We start from the raw sequence: 8,683 nt of genomic DNA on the forward strand, positions 1-8,683 counted from the left end.
ATGCCTAACATTCACAAACTGAGTCATTCTGTAGGAGTCCCCTCAGTCATTTGGGAAGATGTTCTGTGTTCAACCACCTGTCCAAATTTATTTCTGAATTAAATTGATATATGGAAGCTCTCCAAAGCATCCTCATCTTAATAATGATTGACCTCTGGACACTTGAATAATATCATTCCCAACTGTCAACTAGGCCCATCCTCAAATATCTAAATGTCAAAGTATTAATTTTTAGAGAGAAAATCAGAAAAATTTAAATCATAACCTGAGTTTCCAAGGACTTCCTCCCTCAATATGTACTCCATTCCAAATTGGTAATACTCTTCCCTGACTGGGTCCTATAGTCCAGTTTGAGACACTTCTTGAGATCTAAAAATGTAACTATTAGATAATTTACTTTTATAGGATCCATTCCCTGAAGCTGTGCATTACACATGATGATAAGAAGAAATTACGATACTGCCTTGTTTCTAGTATCAACAGGTTAGCCTTCCTGGATGTCTTATGACACCTTAATGTTAGGAGAATTGTTTGCAGGAAGTAGTTCAAACAACTTGCCCTTTAATTGGCATTTTAGAAATCATCAAAAAGGTAGGCTTTTTGACAAAGTAGGATGTGATATAACCTCTCAAATTCCTATCGATTTATTTATAAATGGGAAAGAGAATAGGGATCAACCATAATAAAATGATAGAAATGGAGTCAATTTCTCAAAAGACGCTTTGATTTTCCAAATTGAGGTAAAATGAAGAGTTGTACTTTATTGGTCAGTAATTTAAACTTCATGGTCATCTGAAGTTCAGTTTCCCTAATAGTGTTATCTCATGCCCAAGTAGAAGTTAGGTAAATATTTTTCTTCTAGCTAGAGAGAAATTCATCAAAATTCTGTCAGGCAATCCAAATTGTGATCACTACTTTGGACTCTCTCTAGAACTATAAAAAATCTCATTCAGAAACTGCAATATTCTTCTGGGGAAAAAACCCACTTTAATCATATACCTGCTGGTCAACACAAAGCTATGAATAAACGGTCCAGGAGGCAGTATTGCAAGTAAAGTGCTGAGTGTTTTCTTAAGAACTGAGAAGAAAAAATTGTACACTTTCCCAACAAATGTTTCCTTTGAGTCCTTCGAGAACCAAAATTAAGGACTGTGAATGCTAATCTAATTGTGTACACAATTTTTTTATGAATTTGTACACCCTCTGAAGTGTTGAAAGGCACAAGGGTACCAATCAGTCAGATGTGGGCTTAAATCTTCCACCCTTACCAGCTGTGTGGCATCACATCTTCCATCTTGTGTTTCATTGTACGTAAATGTGATCAAATGAGCTACTGAGAGATCTCAGTGAAATAATATAAGCAATGCACTATTCACAACCCCCGATGCATATTGGTCTTCAAAAACATAGCTATTAACACCAAAATATTATGCATACTATAGCAAGAACACAAGAATTTACACAAACTGAATTCTATTTTATATAATGCCAAGCTAAAGCAAAACCAGTTTTTGATGATGCTATTTTTTTTTTCTTAGTTTTAAAAGTGCTATGGCTTAAGAATGAAAAGACTAACACAGACTTGGAGGTAAAATCAACACCAAAGTATTAATGTTCACTTGACAGTGAGGCTTGAAAATATGCATATCATGTTTCCAGGTGATAAAGAGGAGTGTCATAAGTCACTAGTCACTAATCTTGTTTCTGCAATGATACAATATATTAAACTATAACAGCTATAGAACAAAAAGTTTATGTGTTTCTAGTAGTTCTTGTGCTTTCTTCTTATAAATGAAGCTGTGAATGAACTTCTGCCTTGTGTCTTTTCTAATGGCCCTGTTGTCAGATTTTCCTTGTTTTTTTTTTTTTTTATTAAGAAGCAGGTGGATTTTATGTAAATTGCACTAGAAGATCCTATGTGACTTGTATCTTATGAAATTTAATATATTATAGTAACTTGCCATGGGGGAGGATGGGGAACTTTAATGTATAGGTTTCCGAGTAATATGGTAGCTACAAAACTTAGGTTTACTCATGGTTTCCAAGATTCCCAGTGAAATGACTCAAAGAATAAAAATAATGAGTGAGTTTGGGATTGGTCTCTGAAATACTTTCAATTAAATTCCATGTGACTACTTTAGAAACTCTTATGTATAGTATACATAGGAACAGATTGAAGGGACATTTAACTTGACTGACATCTCTCTTTAATCTACATAGGAAGTTAATGGTAGTGGTTTCAATAAAAACTAGTAACACTCCCTAACTCAGAGGAAGAGAATGAAGACAAATTTAAGGACATCAGTGAGGGCACAAGTCTTGAGATGCCACCTATTCTGGACTCTGACAACCACACCCTACCTAAACATGTCCCCTCTGTTATTTATGTCTCTTTTGGTATTTAAATTTAAATATTTTATCATTATTATCTTCATCATCCTGCCACCATCATCACGTATATCAGCCATTTGGTAATCACTCCATTGGAGCATAGTTTAGTTTAAGCAGAATATCTTTTACTTTCCTCTATCTGGAGACCAAGAATTATAAACACTCAATAAACATTTGATGATACATCACGTCCCTCATCCCCACCATGTCAAGAAGAGGAAATCCTAAACAGGTTAAAGGTTCACGTTTAACTTAAACTTGGCATTACAAAATCAAATGACAACTTCATATATCTCTGGGGAGAGTCTCAAGTCCACTTCACCAACTTTCCACTGACTCATTTTATTTTAAATGCCAGAAAAGGGTAGGTGATTGCATTTTAAATGTCTGGAGTGACTCTTCTACCAGCTTTAAATTATTGGCTATTGCTAACCTACAGAGTTCACAACACAGACACAGTCCACTTGGTGGGCAGACTAATAAGGATGTCCCCAGGGTTTGCATTATTAAGAGCTCCTATTGAGTTCAGCTCTGTGGGATCCTCAAAGTAATGTGCTGTTTAAATGGATTTGTCTCTATGTGTTTCTGTGCAGGATCTTTCTTAGAAGTAACTTCACTTTAAGTTTTAAGTCAAAATGACAATTATAATCTTCTCAATTAGCTAATCAGAACAGGAATGAAGCTCACACAAAATCAATTACTTAAATGATGACATTACAGATGCAATAGCACAAGATTCAAGGAAATGATGTAAGTTTGGAAAGTTTAGCCTAATATTTCAAAACCTAGAATTTTAATTTAATAAAATCTGTATTTTACTGATAAAACCCAAATGATGATTCTTTACACAATGTTTAATTTCTGTATATCACAGTTATATAGTATTATTTTCATTAACTTCTATAAATAGCTCAATACTAATAGCAATATCATTATAGAACTATCTATAAAATTCAGCATGTGACTCTGTAAGCTTAATTTTCTGCATGTTTTAACAAATGGTAGCATCTCAGTAACAATCTACCAGTCACATAAAAATGTGGCACCAGAAAATGCAGCCAAATCAGAGAGCAAAATGAGAAAATCTAGTAACTCCTTATAGTATTATTTGATAATTTAGCATCAGAAAGTATGATTTTAACTATGGCTTATAGAATGAATGCTGATTTTGGAGGTCAGGGGAAATATCTTTATTATATACATTAATAATTATTATTTGTTCTCTATTGATAGTGTTTTCAAAAAAGACATACTGTTTTTATTAAAAGTTTTTTTTTTTTTTTTTAATGTCACCCAAAGAAGCAGAAAGAGTATAAAACTGCAGGGATAACTTGAAGCAACCAATGTTAAGAACAATCTTAGGATAGGAAAGGAACATAAAAATATTCTAAATGATTTTTCTCTGCTCTCCAATTCTAAGATCTATAAAAAAAAAAAAAAAGGACAATCTACTGCCTTCTTAAAAATAAACCTTGGATTGCTCACTCTTTTGTAGAGAGTAAGTAATTGAGTAACCACAAAATTAAGTGGAGGAGTTTACGGATTATTTTTAGGGAAGTCAAGAATAGGGGTATATGAAGCTCTAATACAAAATGAGCTTTGTATTTTATAATGCCTAACAATAGACTTCAGGTTCAATGCATTACCAAATCAATTGTACTTTGAGTAAAAATATCCCCAGATGTGGAAGAACACAGAGTATTGGAAAGATTATTGAACTTGGAATCAAGAGAGCTGGATCCTACTCCAAATTCTGGCATGAAAGATATTTATAGCTACCTATAGTTTTGATAGTTATTAATAAAATATTAGAATCCCAAAAAATTAGGGATATTTTTAAAGCTTTTTTTTTTTAAAAACTAACTTTAGACTTAGAGGCTGATTGAAAATTTCTACAGTTTTCTTACATCCCTCCTCCAGCTTTCTCTAGTATTTCCATTTTACATAACCTTAGTGTAATTGTTGGAGCCAGGAAATGAACACTGGTAAAACACAATGAACTAAAAGACTTTATTCAAGTTTCCCGAGTTTTTCCACTGATGTTTTCTTTTTACTCCAAGATCAAATCCAGGATCCTGCATTGTATTTAGTTATTATTTCTCCTTAGTCTCTTTCAGTCTGTAAATTATTCCTCAGGCTTTCCTTGCCTTTCATGACCTTGACGCTTTCAAAGAACATCAACTTACTGTGTCTAATGTTAGTTAATTGGGGTGAGTGTGAGGTTTCTTCCTGACTATGTATTTTTGTCAAGAATATCACAGAGCTGATGTTGAGTTCTTAAAGCATCACATCACAAGGGTCATAATGCCATTATTTGTTACTACTGGTGATGCTGTCCTTTCTATTTTTTCCACTGTAAAGTTAGCAGCGTTCCTTTGTGGTTAATATATATTTTAAGAGTAATATTCATTTATACATTTATCGATCCCCAATTTTTTTGTTTTATGGGTAATAATAAAATACTAACATATTAACATTTTTGCTCTAATTGTTTGTCACTACTTCAGTTTGGCACCTGTAATTTTCAACAAGCTTGCATCTTTTTTTTGAGCATTTTTTGGCATTAATGGAAGGATAAACCAGAAACTAAAGAGTCTGATCTCCTATCAGGGGTGGATAGAAAGGACTGGAAAGAAGGTACTGGTAATACAACAGCAGAGATTAGGAGGAAGTGACTGTAGGACTGTGTTAGAACTGTAGCCATGTTTCTCATACCATTCACTACCCCACAAATAAATTAACAATTAAAATCAATCAGCATGTGGTAAAACTAAAAATGAAAAACAAACACTGACAAGTAAACCTAACTAGTAACATGCTGACTGGGTACAGAGAAAAGAAATATTTTAAGTAACTTAGAAAACAGTACCTTGACTGAATGCTGTAAGAATATATGTATGTGTATATTTAAAAATATTTTAAGCAGGAGCATGGAAGTATAGATGGCAATTCTGAAATAGCTTTGTATATACTATACAAAGTTAATCCAACAAGTAAATATGTTGTAGTTAGTTAAGAATCAAGTTTCTCACTGCTGGAGAAATAACTCACAAACAAGGTAAGGAGGCAGGCTACATTTAACTCAGATATTGGATTTGAAATCAACTTATTTGAACAAATTTTACATATATAAAATGCATTTATATTATTCATAAAATGCATTGTGTGTACACAACTGATCCTTGAATAACATGAGTTTGAACTGCATAGGTCCACTTAGATGCAGATTTCTTTTAATAAATACTACAGTACTACACAGTCTGCCACTGAATCCTTTGATTCAGAACTGCGGATATGGAGGAGCCAATTACAGAGGACCAATTCTAAGTTATGCCTGGAATTTTGACTCCATGGGGTCAGCACCCCAACCCCTGTGTTCAAGGTCAACTATGGAGGCATGAATTTATATCCACACACAAATAATTAGATCCATAAATACAGACTGTATATTTGTGTGGGTTAGTAAACATACTTACATTCCCTAACACTGCACACTGGGAAGACTTGCAAGCAATAGCACCCTTGTAATACACAGCACACACAGAACCCAGTTCTTGGATTCTAATTGTCATTCTCCATTTAGATACATTTAAAGTGTATCAAGACTCCTTGTGGATTCCAGGGTTGTAGCAGGAGCAATACTTAAAGGTATCTTAATACTCTAACTCAAAAATACTCAGTTTTGTTCACTAGGATAAGAGCATCTGTACATCAAACGAATGCTTTTCTGCTAATTTTAAAGACATTGAAGACAACATCTCCTGAATATCAGTAGATTAAAGCAGAGGTTTCCTAGTCATAGTACAAGAAGAAAATGCTTGATGTGATGGCAAGTCAAAGCCAACGAAGGAGCCCTCAACTCTCCAAGCCAACAATTCCAAGACTGGTTTGCAATGTGTTGAAGTTATGTTTATACTTGCTCTTATGGTAATTGACATATTTCCCCATCTTATTCCTCTAATAAAGCAGGAATACATTGCTTTAAATATATACATATATATATATATATACACACACAAACATATATATATTTCACTGTAAAAATATTTATGAAATCTGCATAATAACCAATATCCAGATTCTAAAACCTAAGAATAGTGAGAGAAATGAGACACAAGCCACACTTCCCAGGTTTACTCCAGATGTAGATATGTGAAAAATACAGAGATAGTTATAACACAAGGTATAAGCTTTAAGTGCTGCAAACAATACAAAAGCTGTGTTCTTGAAACACATAAAACTTGATAAATAAATGCTGCTTTCAGAGAAATGCAGCATTTGAAGAAGACCATGAAAGACAGGCTTTGGAGAGGGTATGAGAATGTTAGGCTGAGGAACTCTAATGTGTCAAGACATTGCTAAAAAGGGGCTGCTTCAGTTTCTTGAATTCAGGCAATCAGTTAACTACTACCATATGAAGGCTGCAAAATTCTTAAAAGTCATCATGTTAAAACCACTGTCATTTATTCAGAGTAGATCTGGGCTATGAAAAGAAAGGAACAATTTTTCTGCCTGCAAAGTTACTGTCTTTCTCCTGGGCCCAGCAGCCAGCCAGGGTGTGACTTTCTTATGGTTGTGAAAGAAATGGAAGAGCAACTCTCAGCTGTGTCACATCTGCCAACATCGAATTACTGAAAGCAAGTTATCTGGCCAAGGCCTGAATCCAAGAGTAGCAAACATTACTTAGCCCATGTGAGAAGCAGGCAGAGTGAGTCTTTTAAAAAAATAATACTGTTCAAAAAAACATGTCATTACTAATTTACTTTCAATAAAATATCTTCTCTGTATTCTATTGAAACTCTTAGATTTTCTCTTGTTGTTTCAATATGTTTCTGACTTAAGGAACAATGAATAATTTCTATTTCTGTACCAGTTTTCACAATCCACTACCTTGACTTTTAATACTGTAGCTGTTCATAGAGCAGACACTAGTAATAATTAAAGTCTATCTTATTTATGATAACTCAAGACATAATATCAAGTGCTCACTTTGGCAGCCCATACACTACAACTGGAATACAGAGAAGATTATCACAGTCCCTGAACAAGGATAACATGCAAATTCATGAAGTACTTCTTTTTTTTTTTTTTTGGTAACAAGCAGCAAATAATAGAAATCTAATGCACTTTATAATATAGACAATAATATTGTACTATAGTGAAGTAATATGATAAATATTGCTTCAATGGCAATCATATTATGATACATAAATGTACCAAAGTAATGGAATACACCTACAATTTACAAAATTTAGCATGCCAAGTATATCAGTCTTTTTAAAGGCAGTTATTAGTTTTAATATTACATTGCATTTTTCATTTATTTTGAAATGCCTGCCATAAAAATGAAACTGAAAAGTGACCAATGTGAGAGACTAAACTTCACATTCATTTTAACCAGAAAGTATCATGATAGCTGTATATGGCTCTAAGTAGCATTTTCTCCTCAGTTTTTAGAGAGAACTGTACCTTCAATTAAAAATACACCTGAAATGTGTGGGATTTCTTTCGGAGGTGATGAAAATGTTCTGAAATTAGACAGTGGTGATGGTTGCATAACTTTGTGAATACACTAAAAACACTGGATGAGTATTTTTAAAGGGTGAATTTTATGCCAAGTGAATTATATCTCAATACAGCTGCTATAAAAAAAAATTGAGTATCCCTCTCCCAAAAAATACACCTGAAAAAACAATGCTTTTTGATATAGTGCTAACCAGCTAGGCAGACTAATGCAACGCAATCTTAGAATATCTGTTAGAAACGTGACTAAGTACATCTTGTAAGAAGAACCTCTATATCCCAAAGTCAGTGTGTAAGTGCAAGGCTTCAAACTTCTGTCCAGTTATTGACATTCAGAGAATCTTCATGTTTTATTGACAGTTACTTTATAGCTTTCCTAATATGAACATAATTCGATGCATACCATCAAGGACTTCCTGGGAGAATATTAGTAGGTTTAAAAATGTGATATGCTAAAATACATTGCACTAATGTGCAGGATCATCTTTCTGTCAGGTTGAGATTATTTGCTAATATAATGTATTTTGAACTTTTAAGATGTGTAAGATTGAGGTTCCTCATACAAATCATGTAAGAAAAATAATGTATCTGGCTCCCAGAATGTATAAATGATGAAAATCATCAATCTCTCTACCCAAAGTTCTATTTTCAAAAAATACCTCTAGAATGTGCTTTTAAACTTGATTTTCAGGTTTTACATGTGTGGCCAGTAAAACTGTCTCTAACTTATTATATTAAAGCAAGCAAGATACAGATACATACATATATA

At 33.4% G+C, this 8,683-nt stretch overlaps 1 non-coding gene across 1 annotated transcript; it reads left to right on the forward strand.

Annotated features, from left to right (window-relative positions):
- Positions 1 to 7,372: 7,372 nt before the first annotated feature.
- Positions 7,373 to 7,476, forward strand: LOC116659924. Its single transcript, XR_004315296.1, has one exon. It is a non-coding gene; the product is annotated as a U6 spliceosomal RNA (small nuclear RNA).
- Positions 7,477 to 8,683: the final 1,207 nt, after the last annotated feature.

Source organism: Camelus ferus, chromosome 25, assembly GCF_009834535.1.
Source record: "Camelus ferus isolate YT-003-E chromosome 25, BCGSAC_Cfer_1.0, whole genome shotgun sequence".
Taxonomy (NCBI): domain Eukaryota; kingdom Metazoa; phylum Chordata; class Mammalia; order Artiodactyla; family Camelidae; genus Camelus; species Camelus ferus.